This window comes from Bos mutus, chromosome 10 (assembly GCF_027580195.1).
Source record: "Bos mutus isolate GX-2022 chromosome 10, NWIPB_WYAK_1.1, whole genome shotgun sequence".
Taxonomy (NCBI): Eukaryota; Metazoa; Chordata; class Mammalia; order Artiodactyla; family Bovidae; genus Bos; species Bos mutus.
The window spans coordinates 86,218,260-86,234,556 of record NC_091626.1 but is presented as its reverse complement, the minus strand read 5'-3'; positions in this window follow the sequence as shown (position 1 = coordinate 86,234,556).

The following is a 16,297-nucleotide window of genomic DNA, read 5'->3' as shown; positions in this document are numbered from 1 at the left end:
TAGTTTATGCTCCTGAAGCGCAAAGCGGGAGCTAGAGAGGAGCACCAAGACGGGGAGCCACGCCCACAGACTGCCCCCTCCAAGGGCCCCCTAACGAGCACCTCACGGGGGGCGGTGGGCACCAGGAACCAGCACAGAGAAGCGGGCACGGTTTTCCTGAGGCCCGTTAAGGGAAGCCCCTCGGACAGCTCCCAGAACTCCCTTGGGGAGGGGATTCTGGCTAAGACTGTGCAAAATTACAGTGAGGATACTTCAAGGGGAAAACGGGAGCTCATGCGGGTCACAGCTTCTTAAGAGCGGGACATTTAGCTCATGATAAAATTAGCAATTTAAAGAGTATTATTTTGATGGCCCCCTCTGAGTATTCACCTGTTTATTCACTCAGCGTACACTGCGCGCCCGCCCCGTGCCCATCAGTGGGCTGGCAACAGAGGAGAGTGAGCCCAACAGACACAGCTGGCTTTGGAAGCTTGTGGTCCAGTGGAGAAGGCCGATGATAAACAGCAGTCAAACCAAGGTTGAGTGGTCGTGGTGGTAGTCGCTGAGTTGTGTCTGACTCTTTGCGACCCTGTGGACTATAGCCCACCGGGCTTCTCTGTCCATGGGATTCTCCAGGCAAGAACACTGGAGTGGGTGGCCATTCCTTCTCCAGGGGATCCTCCTGACCCAAGGACTGAACCCGGGTCTCCTGCATTGCAGGCGGATTCTTCATCATCTGAGCCTCCGGGAAAGCCCAAACAAATGCTTATGCGCTTATAAATTTTTCAAAGCGGGAGCACAGGCAGCGACACACAACGAAAGAGAGAGCAGAAGGAAGGAAGGAGAGAAGAAAGAGAGGAAGGAAGGGAGGGAGGGTGGGAGGCAAGAGAAGCTGAGGAAGGGAGGGGAAATTAAGAAACAAAAGAGAGTGGATTTCCTAACTTCTTCACACTCCTAAGTCCATCCCACCCACTACAATTTTCTAGTCCAAGGAGCATGTCCTACTCATAGCTGAGTGGCTGGGCGACTCGATCTTACATCCCAAATGAAGCTCCTTCCTGTGATCAGAAAAGGAGCCCCCAAGGCATGCTCCACACAATCCTGACACCACAGATAGGGGAAGGAGAGAGCTTCTCTTCACAGCCTCATTCTCCAGACCCCGGTGACTTCCAAGCAACTCGCTAAAAATGGGGAGAGGTCCAGCCTCTCAGCAGCCTCCCTGTCCACGGTGGTACAGTTCCATGGATGCGTAGCTGTTCTATAAACATACTCAAAGAAGCCGATTCGCTGCTGGTCCCACTCGGTGGTGATATGAGCATGGAATGGACTCCATTTCTCCAGTAACTTCCCTAAAGAAGAATCCTTGCCCCAAAGAATCCATTCTGCAAATACCCTCCTGTTGGCGAGAGGGGGATTACAGCAATATCTCAACCTGTTCCAACACTTTTTGGTCACTTTTGATTATTAGAACAGTGTAGTTCCAGCTCCTGAAGACCCAGTCTTCATTTGAACTCTTCAGACCCATACTTGATTCAAAGTCCTCCCTGCAGGGCAGGCTAGACCTTCAGCCGCGCAATGCCCCAGCTCTGTCTGTCTGTTTCACTTCCTATCGCCATGGTGTTGGAACAGGAAAACCGAGAGTTGCCTGGGGTGGAGACCAGCCCCTCTCAGGTGGAGGCCTCTGTCTCTCTAAATCTGATTAGACATCAGTCCCCTCTGTGAGCTGGGGCTTCGAAATGGACTCTCAGGAGGGAGGGTGGTCCTCAGGGTCTCTGCCCCCAGGAAGTCCTGCTGGGTTGGTCCTTGTCCCAGCTCCCTCAGTACCCCCAGCTGAGGCTGTAAGGTCCTGTCTCCAGTAGACAGTCTCTCTCAGGGAGAGAGAAAAGGCAGCGGCCACCCCTTTGGGGGTGTGCCCTGGAACCAGGGACAGTAAAAAATGCTGAGCACCGAAGAATTGATGCCTTCAAACTGAGGTGCTGGAAAGGGCTCTTGAGAGTCCCTTAGACAGCAAAAAGAGCCAACAAGTCCATCTGAAAGAAAATCAACCCTGAATATTCATTGGAAAGACTGATGCTGAAACTGAAGCTCTAATACTTTGGCCACCTGATGCGAAGAGCTGACTCATTGGAAAAGACCCTGATGCTGGGAAAGATTGAGGGCAGGAGAAGAAGGGGATGACAGAGGATGAGAGGGTTGGATGGCATCACCGACTCAGTGGACATGAGTTCGAGCAAGCTCCGAGAGTTGGTGATGGACAGGGAGGCCTGGTGTGCTGCAGTCCGTGGGATCGCAAAGAGTGGGACGGACACAACTGAACAGCTGAACAACAACTAGAACCCAAGATGCTCTGAAGTCCTGCCAGGCGCAGGAAAGTTATGCAGGCAGCTTCCTCTGCCCAGCCCAGCGGCCTCGGAGCCTGGGCAGAGGAAATGAAATGAGCACCAGCTCCCATACAAGTGGAAAGAGGGACGGCTCAGGCTCCCTCTGTGAATTTGGGAGGTGCTCATCTCTTGTTTGGGGTGGAAAGCAAAAGAATAGCCTCTCTTCAGCACCAGCACACACATACCCCCAGGAGGGTGCCTCCCTCCCCACCAACTGTCCATCAGGAGACAGTTAGGGCAACAGGATAAGCCCACTTCTCCAGCCGGCGTCTCTCAGAAAGCCTTGCAGAGAGAGGCCAGGTCCACCTGCTGGCAGCTCTCTCAACTCGAAACACAGGATCCTTCGCATCGCTGGGTGTTGGCTGTGGGGCTTTGCAGGTGATTCTGGAGGGAGGTGACTGTGCTCCACGCCCAACACCAGCTTGTTACACTATTTGAACAGCTCAAGACCAAACAGGGTGAGAGCATCCAAATCCAAATCATCACACTGAAAAGAGGGGGAAGGCCCAGGGGAGCACCCCTCCTGGTCCCCGCATGTCGCCCTGAAAGCTCTGGGACATCTCAGTGGGTGACAGCTCATCTGTCAGCAGCGCAGCCACGTGCTCACTAAAAACCAGCAGGGCAGGAAAGGAATGTCATGTTAGGTGGCACCAGTCATGGGAGCTTATCGCCCTGTCCTCAGGAGCCTGAACCAGCCACACCAAACATTCGACAGTCATGGAGTCCCGGAGTCAGACAGGCGCTTGGACTCAGAGACGGACAGCACCCCCTCCTGTGATCCTCGGGGAGGAGATCAGTCTGACCACAGACCCCCTCGCCATGGGGGAAGGAGCCGCAGCAGAGGCAGGCAGCTCCCAGGAGAACCAGGAAGCCTTCTCAGAGGCGTAGCGTCTGTCCTGATGCTTGACCACAGCTAGATCAAGAGGGGAATGTCGGGGAGGAGAAGAGCAGACAACACCTTGTCGTTTCAAACAAGGCTGTCCGTGGGTGTCTGCTTCACCTTCACAGGCCCAGGACTGGAGGACCCCGGAAATCCCCTCCATAGACAGTAATCACACATCGATTTCTAAAGCAGTCCCTGTCAGGGACCTTCCTCTGTTTGAAAAGCTTTGAAGTGAGACGAGAATTTCACTTTCTGGGAGTTGATTCTGACCTAAAATTAGAATCATCTTAGAAAGGCAGATTTGGGGCTCAAAACAACAAAAGTTACATATATATTTTTAATAATTTCTAACTCTTTGTGGCGCCCTGGACTGTAGCCCACAATAGCCTGTAGCCCACCAGGGTCCTCTGTCCATGGGATTCCCCAGGCAAGAATACTGGAGTGGGTTGCCACTTCCTGCTCCAGGGGATCCTCCTGAGCCAGGGATCAAGCCCACATCTCTTGCACCGTCTGCATTGACAGGTGGATTCTTTACCACTAGCACGACCTGGGAAGCCCCTGGATGAGTAGGGACAGTTATCAGAAGCAGGATTGGGCAGAAGCTAAGTCACCACAGATCAGAGCTGCAGAAGTGGGTGATCTCCTCTCAACTGGAAGCACCTTCCAAAAAACTCAAAGATGTGCTGGTTCTGTTCTGAAGAGGGCATCACTCATTTTGATGCCTCATTCCCAACACATTTATTGAACAATAATCTCCACAGTCCACAGGTCAAAACAGGAAAAACTTGCCAAAGAGCACTGCTTATATAAAGAGCTTACATGCCGAATTATTCATTATTTGTCTGAACCTGTGTCCAGAGGACTGGATTCTTGCTCTGAGACTTCAGTGACGGAGGAAAGAAGGCTGCTGTCAAAAATAGTAAAACTATAAGCTTCTTATTTTTTATGCCACTAATAATAAAGAAAAGTGCTTTCTTCCAGCAAAACCATTTTTTTTAACTTTCCATCATGGTTGCCATGGCGACCTGAGCGGGTGCCTGACTCAGGCTAGGAAACCCAACTCCCCGCTGTGGTCCAGCGTGTTCATGGCTGAAAACGTGAATTTTCTATAGTGCACCTAGGCAGACAAGATCAACATATTCATGGGTAAGTTTCCGTTTGCCTTACTTTCCTGGGTAATGAAACCTCACGATTTCCCTGCTTTCACACTTGATGAGTCCCTCATGACATGTATTATCATTGGCCAGGCAGGTGGGTGTGATGGAGTTAGAGAGGAGGGCACCAAGTTGGGTGTGAAGGTCCACGAAGCAGGGACCTGCAGGGACCTCGGGGCTCTGTCTGCCCATGGTGGCAGGGCCTTACTCTAATCCAAAGAATAAAAGGGGCGAATTTAAACCCTGGCCTTTGAGGTTTTTTTTTTAATAACTTATAGTACATTATAAAGGTCTTCCCTAGTAGCTCAGTTGGTAAAGAACCTGCCTGCAATGCAGGAGACCCAGGTTCGATCCTGGGGTCGGGAAGCTCCTCTGGAGAAGGAAATGGCAACCCACTCCAGTACACTTGTCTGGAGAATTCCAAGGACAGAGGAGCATGGCGGGCTATAGCTCATGCAACTAACTTTCAGTACGTTATAAACACATACTTGTGAGTGTGTGCCCGGTCGCTTCAGTCATGTCCGACTCGCTGTGACCCCATGGACTGTAACCTGCCAGCCTCCTCTGTCCTGTTCTTGCCCAGGCAAGAATACTGGAGTGGGTTGCCACACCCTCCTCCAGGGGATCTTCCCGACCCAGGGATTCAACCCATATCTCCTGCATTGCAGACGGATTCTTTACCACTGAGCCACCAGGCAAGCCCTAAACATACACACGTATACATATTTGCAAAAGACAGAGCAAATAAAGTAAAATCACCTGAAATCCCATTCAAAGAGGACTTCTGTTAGTATCATAAACTCTGGAAACTTCTGTCATTGCCTCTGTTATTAATGAGTGTGTTCTCACAAGTATACTGCTTTTTACATAAAACAGATCATGATGTACTTGATCTTTTGAAACCTTAATTTATCACTTGAAATGTCACACAGCGGTCACTGATCTTGAGCAGCAAACATAAGAACATCTAATATTCCCTAAGAGCTCAAAAGGAAACATCATATTCACTCATTTAATTCTCATAAAACCCCAGCCAAGAAGGTTTTATCTATTATTATGTCTACTTGGCTATTATGATCTCTATTTTCCAAATGTCAAAACTGAGTACATTCCAAGACCCCACAGCTAGTAAGTGGTAGAATCGGGGTCCACATCCAGGCCCTCTAGTCCCAAAGGCTGTTCCCTTAACGGCCTCATGGCACCGTCCCCCAGCACGATCCCTCTATTTCAGAGGCTATTTTGTGGTGCAAGTACCGCCATTTGTTTCCTCAGTCCCCATTTGATGAGCATTTTGATTGTCTGCAATATTTTGCAACTAAAAAACAGTACTCAGAGAGCACTGAGTACTTGATGCTTGAATGTGCCTCTCGTTGCCTTCATGAAGTGATTATTCCTTTGGCAGAGACTCCTCAAGGCAGGACTGCTGGACCCATGGCTTGATTTGCCCTGGACAAGGGTTTTCTGGCTTCACAGTGATGAGGGTGCCTCGGGCCCCCACATCCGGGCCAAAGCAGTTTTGTCACTGATGACTTCAGTTGCAGTTCTTGACTATAATACAGTTGACGGCTTTTCATTTTTGTTGACCTCCTTGTCCTCCTCACTTGAGTTACATGTCTTTTCCTTTGCCTGTTTTTAAAACTAATCAGCTCATCTTTTCCTGGTTAGCTTCTCACAGCGCCCACAATGTATACGCCAGGGTGCACAGTTGTGGGAGGTAGATTGGCTCCTTCAGCACCTGCCCGACCCTCCTCCACTTCCAGAAGAGCCAAAAACCACGCTTGCCAGACTCCCTTGCAGCGAAGCTCTCAAATGTGCTCTCATCCGACCACGGGGGCCTGCTGGCAGGAAACCTGAGAAGCTGGGTAAGCACACCAGGCACACACGACATTCACGTTTGCTACTGTGGGGTCAGTGGGCTCCATGGGGCTCATGAGTCACCAGGGCTGGCTAAAACTTCCCAATCTGTGGCCCACGTCTGTGAGCCTGGGACCTGATGGTCATGGGAGGAGACAGCAGCTTCCTCTGCAGTTTCCTGGATGAACAAGAGCAGTACTTGCCCTGGCAGACGAGCTCTGAGATCTCCTCCTGCCCTGCCAACAGTTCAGGAACCTCTTAATCCCTTGCGTTAAATCCCATCCTGCTTAACAAGCCAGAGTGGACTCTGTAATCTGCAATGGAACCACTAAATGTTAAACCATCTAAAGATGTCTTAAAAATGTTTTTCCAAGTTTGCCATTTAGCTTGAAGTATTGAACAGTATGAAAAGGCAAAATGATAGGATACTGAAAGAGAAACTCCCCAGGTCAGTAGGTGCCCAAAATGCTACTGGAGATCAGTGGAGAAATAACTCCAGAAAGAATGAAGGGATGGAGCCAAAGCAAAAACAATACCCAGCTGTGGATGTGACTGGTGATAGAAGCAGGGTCCGATGCTGTAAAGAGCAATATTGCATAGGAACCTGGAATGTCAGCTCCATGAATCAAGGCAAATTGGAAGTGGTCAAACAGGAGATGGCAAGAGTGAATGTCGACATTCTAGGAATCAGAGAACTCAAATGGACGGGAATGGGTGAATTTAACTCAGATGACCATTATATCTACTATTGCAGGCAGGAATCCCTCAGAAGAAATGGAGTGGCCATCATGGTCAACAAAAGAGTCTGAAATGCAGTACTTGGATGCAGTCTCAAAGACGACAGAATGATCTCTGTTCGTTTCCAAGGCAAACCATTCAAGATCACAGTAATCCAAGTCTATGCCCCAACCAGTAACGCTGAAGAAGCTGAAGTTGAATGGTTCTATGAAGACCTACAAGACCTTTCAGAACTAACACCCAAAAAAGATGTCCTTTTCATTATAGGGGACTGGAATGCAAAAGTAGGAAGTCAAGAAACACCTGTAGTAACAGGCAAATTTGACCTTGGAATACGGAATGAAGCAGGGCAAAGACTAATAGAGTTTTGCCAAGAAAATGCACTGGTCATAACAAACACCCTCTTCCAACAACACAAGAGAAGACTCTATACATGGACATCACCAGATGGTCAACACCGAAATCAGATTGATTATATTCTTTGCAGCCAAAGATGGAGAAGCTCTATACAGTCAGCAAAAACAAGACCAGGAGCTGACTGTGGCTCAGACCATGAACTCCTTATTGCCAAATTCAGACTTAAATTGAAGAAAGTAGGGAAAACCACTAGACTATGATTATACAGTGGAAGTGAGAAATAGATTTAAGGGCCTAGATCTGATAGATAGAGTGCCTGATGAGCTATGGAATGAGGTTCGTGACATTGTACAGGAGACAGGGATCAAGACCATCCCCATGGAAAAGAAATGCAAAAAAGCAAAATGGCTGTCTGGGGAGGCCTTACAAATAGCTGTGAAAAGAAGAGAAGTGAAAAGCAAAGGAGAAAAGGAAAGATATAAACATCTGAATGCAGAGTTCCAAAGAATAGCAAGAAGAGATAAGAAAGCCTTCTTCAGCGACCAATGCAAAGAAATAGAGGAAAACAACAGAATGGGAAAGACTAGAGATCTGTTCAAGAAAATCAGAGATACCAAAGGAACATTTCATGCAAAGATGGGCTCGATAAAGGACAGAAATGGTATGGACCTAACAGAAGCAGAAGATATTAAGAAGAGATGGCAAGAATACACAGAAGAACTGTACAAAAAAGATCTTCATGACCCAGATAATCACAATGGTGTGATCACTGACCTAGAGCCAGACATCCTGGAATGTGAAGTCAAGTGGGCCTTAGAAAGCATCACTACGAACAAAGCTAGTGGAGGTGATAGAATTCCAGTTGAGCTATTCCAAATCCTGAAAGATGATGCTGTGAAAGTGCTGCACTCAATATGCCAGCAAATTTGGAAAACTCAGCAGGAAGCAGCAGTTAGAACTGGACATGGAACAACAAACTGGTTCCAAATAGGAAAAGGAGTACTTCAAGGCTGTATATTGTCACCCTGTTTATTTAACTTATATGCAGAGTACATCATGAGAAACGCTGGACTGGAAGAAACACAAGCTGGAATCAAGATTGCTGGGAGAAATATCAATAACCTCAGATATGCAGATGACACCACCCTTATGGCAGAAAGTGAAGAGGAACTAAAAAGCCTGTTGATGAAGGTGAAAGTGGAGAGTGAAAAGGTTGGCTTAAAGCTCAACATTCAGAAAACGAAGATCATGGCATCCAGTCCCATCACTTCATGGGAAATAGATGGGGAAACAGTGGAAACAGTGCCAGACTTTATTTTTCTGGGCTCCAAAATCACTGCAGATGGTGACCGCAGCCATGAAATTAAAAGACGTTTGCTCCTTGGAAGGAAAGTTATGACCAACCTAGACAGCATATTCAAAAGCAGAGATGTTACTTTGCCAACAAAGGTTCATCTAGTCAAGGCTATGGTTTTTCCAGTAGTCATGTATGGATGTGAGTGTTGGTCTGTGAAGAAGGCTGAGCGCCGAAGAATTGATGCTTTTGAACTGTGGTGTTGGAGAAGACTCTTGAGAGTTCCTTGGACTGCAAGGAGATCCAACCAGTCCATTCTGAAGGAGATCAGCCCTGGGATTTCTTTGGAAGGAATGATGCTAAAGCTGAAACTCCAGTATTTTGGCCACCTCATGTGAAGAGTTGACTCATTGGAACAGACTCTGATGCTGGGAGGGATTGGGGGCAGGAGGAGAAGGGGACAACAGAGGATGAGATGGCTGGATGGCATCACTGACTCAATGGACGTGAGTCTTAGTGAACTCCGGGAGTTGGTGATGGACAGGGAGGCCTGGCATGCTGCGATTCATGGGGTCACAAAGAATCGGACACGACTGAGCGACTGATCTGATCTGATTGTTTCTGCTGTTTCCTTGCCATTTAAACATTTTTGTTTGTTTGTTTGTAGTCATATTTTAACACTCTTTCTTAATCCTCACTGATGGCATCCCTGGAAAAAGTTTTTCCACAGCAGGTTGATAAATGGTCTATTTTCTTTCAGTACAATTTTTACCTAATATAGGGCATTTGTATGTGTATCCTGGAGGAAGAGGGGCACAGGAAGTATGACAACTGTTGTGATTAAATAATCCCAGTTATTATTATTATTATTTTGGTCAGTCCTGGACAGTCAGGGAATTCCCATTCCCAGTGATTTACTTTATTTTATTTATTAATTGCTGCACGGGGTCTTCCTTGAGCATGCAGGATTTCTCTAGCTGTGGTGAGCAGGCTTCTCACTGCAGTGGCTCCTCTTGTTGCAGAGCATGGGCTCTGGAGCATAGGCTCAGTGGTTGTGGGGCATGGACCTGGTCGCTCCGTGACATGTCGGATCTTCCCGGACCAGGGATTGAACCTGCATCTCCTGCATTGACATGTGGACTCTTCACAACTGGACCACCAGGGCAATCCTCCCATTGATTTCTAAATGCCATCTATAGACGCTTGATGCAGACTTTATTGCCAGGGTTGGCAAACTTTTCTGTAACAGAACAGAGAGTGAATATTGCTGAACCGGTCAAACTGTCTCTGGTGCAGCTCCTCAGCTCTGCTTTTGTACCATGAGAGCAGCCACAGGTACCGTGTAAATGGATGTGCATGGCTGTGTTTGGCCTGCTATCCCTAGACTGCTGACCCCTGTTCTAAACCCCCCATTGGTTGATTCCTGGGCAGTTACCATGCCAACTGCACGGCTACAGCTTAAAGTTCCTCCTCACTATACTTCTTCTCAACATCTTTTCAACATCTTATGTTGGAGCACAGTTGATTAACAGTGCAGTCTTGGTTTCAGCTGGACAGCAAAGTGATTCAGTTATACATATATTAATACATGTATCTATTATTTTTCAAATTCTTTCCCCACTTAAGTTATTACTGAATACTGAACATAGTTCTCTGCCATTATACAGTAGATCTTTCTCAGTTATCTATTTTAAATACAGCCATGTGTACATGTCAGTCTTAATTCTCAATTTGTCCCTCCTTTCCAACATTATATTGGGTTGGAAAAACAAAACAAAACAAAAAATATATTTGTTCTTCCATTAAATATTACAGGGATTCCCAGGTGGCTCAGGAGTAAATAATCTGCCTGCCAAGGCAGGAGACACAGGTTTGATCCCTGGATCAGGAAGATCCCTTACAGCAGGAAATGGCAACCCACTCAAGTATTCTTATCAGGAAAACTTCACGGATAGAGCAGCCTGATGGGCTACAGTCCATGGGGTCTCACAGAGCTGGACAAGACTGAGCGACTGAGCACGCATACAAGATCTCATAAAGAAACTTGAGGGAACATTTTGACCAACTGAAAACTTCTTTACAGATCTTTTCTGGCTATTCTTGAATATCCATTTCTCTAGTGGAAAGTGAGAAGTGAAGTTGCTCAGTCGTGTCTGACTCTTTGCGACTCCACTCTTTGGTCTGTAGCCTGCCAGGCTCCTCTGTCCGCGAGATTCCCCATGCAAGAAGACTGGAATGGGTTGGCATTTCCTTCTACAGGGGATCTTCCCAACCCAGGGACTGAACCCGGGTCTCCCACATTGCAGGTGGACGATTTACTGTCTGAGCCACCAGGGAACTCCCATTTCTCTAGAGGAACTTCAGAATTGGTTTTTCAAGTTAAGGAAGTTTTACTGGAATTACAATCTGAGAATTTCTTAATTCATTAATAAGTTTAGAGGGAATGCCATCCTTACAAAAATGTCTTCCAGTCTCCATTTATCCGAGTCTCCTATTATCAAGAATTTTCTTCCTAGAGGACATCCAGGCACAGATTCCAATCCTGGCTCTGTCACTCCCTGGTAGGGTGATTTTGGGTCAGTTTCTCCTCTGTGCTTTTATTTGCTCATCAGTAAAATGTGAAGAGTTCAGCATTTGTCTTTCAGGGTGTTGGGAGGATGAAATAATCTGCCTGCCACGCAGAAACCACTGTCCACTTGGTGGTCTAAACGTGTTACGTCCGTTCAATCATAGTGGCTGTTGTGTGGGCATCCTGTCTATTTCCAACTTTAAAAACTGGTTCTAGTGTTTCACCATCAAGCGTAATGAAAACCTATGGAAATTTCCCTGAGACGGTCTGTCTCTGTTTTACTGTTTATCCAGGCCATATATTGACTTTTGTCAAGTGCCTTTGCCACATCTCTTGAAATCATGATACTTTTCCCCCTCCTTTATCCATCAAAACAGAAAATTCCTTCAGCAGATTTCCCAAACTGATCCATTTTTGATTTGTTAAAATAGCCTCTCTACACCACGGTGCTAACCTTTTATGCATTGTTCTGCTTTATTTGCTTATACTGCATATTTTATATCAATGTTCTTAAGAAAAATTAAATTGCTTACCTAATTGTTTTCAAGTGATACCTTCACTCATCATTGTTTATCAACGGTGTGCCTGCTTCATAAAGATAATTCAGAAGTTTCACTCCTTTTTATCTACTCTGGAACACTTTTAAACAACCTTATAAACCATCTGACCCTCAATAATTTCAAATCATCCAAGTGGACATTATTTGTGTGTGATGTTTTATGGCAAATGGCTCAATTTCTTCCATGATAATTGGTCAATTTCTTTTTCTTTTCAATTCCTGTTGAGTCCGTTTTATTGAGCCCATTTCTTACAAAAGCATTCATTTACTCTAATGTTTCCACTTGTTAGAAGGCAATCTGCACTCAGATTTATTGGTTACAGAAAAGTCATAAAAATTTTTCCAGTCCACATTTGTTTAGTTTTAATTCTTTCTTTCCTTAGTTTTATTCATTAACTTTTAATTAAAAAGAGAAATAATCCACTGTTACACACACCTCACCCTGTTTGTTTCATAGAAGCCTTCCTCATCTTCCCCCCACCCATTCCACAGCCCAGTCAAACGCAGTCTCTGATCTTCCTTGTAAATGCCCTCCAAACACAGCAGAAGCCCCCAGGCCACACGAGTCAGGGCGTGGGAAGGGGACACAGGCAAAGGAAAGCAATGGTCACAGAGGCAGGAGCTTTGTCAGGCCAGAGAGCGACCCGTAGCCCTGCCCACACGTCAGAATCACCCGGGATGCTTCCACCGTCAATGCCAACGGCTGGACCGCTCTCCAAACCAGAGCCTTCGGGACAGAGCCTGGCACCGGTGTGTTAGGTCTCCTCAGGCAGTTGTATGACATGTGCATCCACAGTCAAGACAACCACACTCCGGAAACATGCAGGGAAGGGAAAAACAAAACCTTTGAAGGAATGTGGCCTCACTTGTCTCTAAGCCGCATCCGCTCAGAGACTTGGGCCTTGGACCGAGGAGGTCCGGCGGATCAGCTTTGGGGATTCTGTTCCAGACACAATGGCTTAGGTCTTTCTACAGGGCTCTGAGAAACGGGAACTCATCCTCACCTCCTAACACAGGCTTCCAGCAGTAGTAGTCATGCCTCAGGTGAAAAAAAAAAAACCATACACAAAAAACATAAAACTTCTGTCCCAACAAGGTGGAAAAGCAGTGCCCGAGGCGTTGAAAGCACAGAGCCGGTTCTTGCAGCTCACCGCTCCGCTCTGCACCTGCACAAACGCACCATTTCCAGGGAGGATTTAGCATCACGAGCACAGAGCCTGGGATAAGGCTTCAGTGTCTCTCATCTGTGACCTAGAAGTGAAACCCAACAGGATGGCATGTTCAAACTGAATGTATGGTTCAGAGGCTATGGTTTTTCCTGTGGTCATGTATGGATGTGAGAGTTGGACTGTGAAGAAGGCTGAGCACCGAAGAATTGATGCTTTTGAACTGTGGTGTTGGAGAAGACTCTTGAGAGTCCCTTGGACTGCAAGGAGATCCAACCAGTCCATTCTGAAGGAGATCAGCCCTGGGATTTCTTTGGAAGGAATGATGCTAAAGCTGAAACTCCAGTACTTTGGCCACCTCATGCGAAGAGTTGACTCATTGGAAAAGACTCTGATTCTGGGAGGGATTGGGGGTAGGAGGAGAAGGGGACGACAGAGGATGAGATGGCTGGACGGCATCACTGACTCGATGGACGTGAGTCTCAGTGAATTCCGGGAGTTGGTGATGGACAGGGAGGCTTGGCGTGCTGCGATTCATGGGGTGGCAAAGAGTCGGACACGACTGAGCGACTGATCTGATCTGATGGTTCAGAGGAAAGCCCCTTGACTCTCAAAACAGGTAGAAAATTTATTGCATAATTATTCTCTGCTCAGTTAGTTCATTAGCTCAGTTGTGTCCAACTCTCTGCGACCCTACCAACAGCAGCACGCCAGGCCTCCCTGTCCATCACCAACTCCCGGAGTTTACTCAAACTCATGTCCATAGAGTCGGTGACGCCATCCAACCATGTCATCCTCTGTCGTCCCCTTCTCCTCCCACCTTCAATCTCTCCCAGCATCAGGGTATTTTCCAATGAGTCAGCTCTTTGCATCAGGTGGCCAAAGTATTGGAGTTTCAGCTTCAGCATCGGTCCTTCCAATGAACACCCAGGACTGATCTCCTTTAGGATAGACTGGTTGGATTTTCTTGCAGTCCAAGGGATTCTCAGGAGTCTTCTCCAACACCACAGTTTAAAAGCATCAATTCTTTGGTGCTCAGCTTTCTTTATGATCCAACTCTCACATCCATACATGAGTACTGGAAAAACCATAGCCTTGACTAGAGGGACCTTTGTTGGCAAAGTCAACCTCATTCTATTCCTCCCAAAATACCCATCTTTAGCTAACCCGGTAGGTCAATCTTTTCCTATTTCATTCTTCCGTTTTTTTAAGGCTAAAGTAACTTAACTTTAGTGCTGGATAACACGTCAGCTAGGCAGACTTTTAAAACTCCCCACACTTAACCTAAGAGTAGTTTTATACATTTCAAACGATAATCAATGGTAACCCTGCAGTCAGAGAGACTGTGTTTGCATCCTTGGGCACTTTTTCAATTTTTAGTTTTAAATATTACCTACCTCATGGGATGGTCATGAAGATGGAATGAGATAAGCATGCAAAGTGCTTAACGCAGTGCCTGCCACCTCGTAACACTATGGCCGCTCACCCAACAGCTGTTTACCTGTCGTGTTATGCAGTGTGCGGCACGGGCTGGGCTAAGCTCGACGGATGTGGTGATGTGGAAAATCAAACTTGATCCCTGCTTCCACGGAGCTTACAAACTAATTCTCAGCAGATGCCGGCTGTTATTATTTCACGATGCTAAGAATGAGAATGATCCTTTCGCTGCTAAAAATAAGTACTGCAAGTGGTGCAGCAAGAATTCGCAGCCTTTGGCTTGGGCTTGCTGACTCCCAAGTGGCAGGTATTTGTACAGTTAAGTTTCACGGAAAGAAGCAAATGCAGCGCTGAAGGGCTGGATAGCTTTCTGACTTTGATTAAACTTGAAATGCCAGGGATTAGGGGGGTATAAACACAGGCTGAGACAACCAACTTCCTGTTCCCAAGAAGTCTTCACCATGCCTTATGACCTTTATTTAAGTCACTGCCCCTCTCTGTGCTTCGGTTTCTTCCTCTGAAAAAATGAAGATATTGGGGCAGATTGTGTCTAAGATGCCTGCCAGCTCCAACATTTTCCAGTAATTTTAAGTGTGTGCATGTGCCTTTTGTTTTTCCCTAAAAACAATGATGATTCAGGCCTGCCAGATTTAATATAGCAGTGCCGAAAATAACTAGGCAAAATGCTTTTCCACAGACTGAGATTTTAAATAAAATTAATAAGAGAAGCACGGAGTGGCAGAGGCTGGTAGTTGCCTGCTCCGCACTTTGCACTTCTTCCGGGCAACTGAGCCCCACTTTACGTGGAGTGTCTATGTGCCCGGTTAAAAGATCTTCATTTCCAGCCTCTCTGGTGACTCTGGCTAGAATGTTACTGAATTCCGGTAATGACACGTCAATTGCTCTTTCCAGTACATCTTCTTAAATGGGAAGGGTCTGGCCCTTTTCCCCCTCATGAAGAGCAATCAACAAAAAGAATATGTGGGAAGAAAAATGCTACTGAAACAGGCAAAAGAGTAATTTTTTTTCCCCAAAGTCAATGTTTTCAGACAAGCTTTTTACTTAAGCATCACCATCAGCTAGCAAGCCGTGTGTACTCTCTTTAGAGGATTAGACTGGTTCTGACACCCTTGGCACTGCTAGGGGCGGGGAATGCCATCACAGACCAACCGCAGGCTTTTCATTCAGCATTTGTTCAGAAATGTGTACGATTGTTGAATGTTTCCTGTGCGCTCTTCTGTCCTCTATAAAAAATGGCCCAAACCCCTTGCGTTGTTACATTTTTATTAGGAAATGTAATGCAGTAATCCAAATGGAAGATTTTATCTACATCCATTTGAGAATGCCAAAATGCACTTCTCTGATAAAGGCATCTTATTAGAGTTCTCCAGGGAAACAGGACCACCAGGAAGTACACATTTAGAGAGAGAGAGACAGAGAGAAATCTATCTTCAGGAATTGGCTTACACGACGGGAAAGGCTTGGCAAGCCCCAAGTCTGCCGGGTCGGCCAGCAGGATGCAGACCCAGGGGAGAGCTGCAGTTCACGTCCAGAGTCCTGGCACGTCCCCTCTTCTTCCAGGGACGTCAGTCTGCTTTTAAATTAAGGCCTTCAACTGCCTGCGTGAGGCCCACCCATATTATGGAGTGTGTGTGTGTGTGTGTGTGTGTGTGTGTGTGTGTGTGCGCGCTCAGTCATTCAGTCGTCTCTGACTCTTTGCAACCCCCGTGGACTGTAGCCCACCAGGCTCCTCTGTCCATGGGATTTCCCAGATGAGAATACTGGAGTGGGTTGCTGTTTCCTCCTCCAGGGGATCTTCCCAATGCAGGGATCAAACCCATGCGTCTTGCGTCTTCTGCCTTGGCAGGCAGATTCTTTACCTCTGTGCCACCTGGGAATCCCAGTGGAGGGTAATCTACTTTAAAT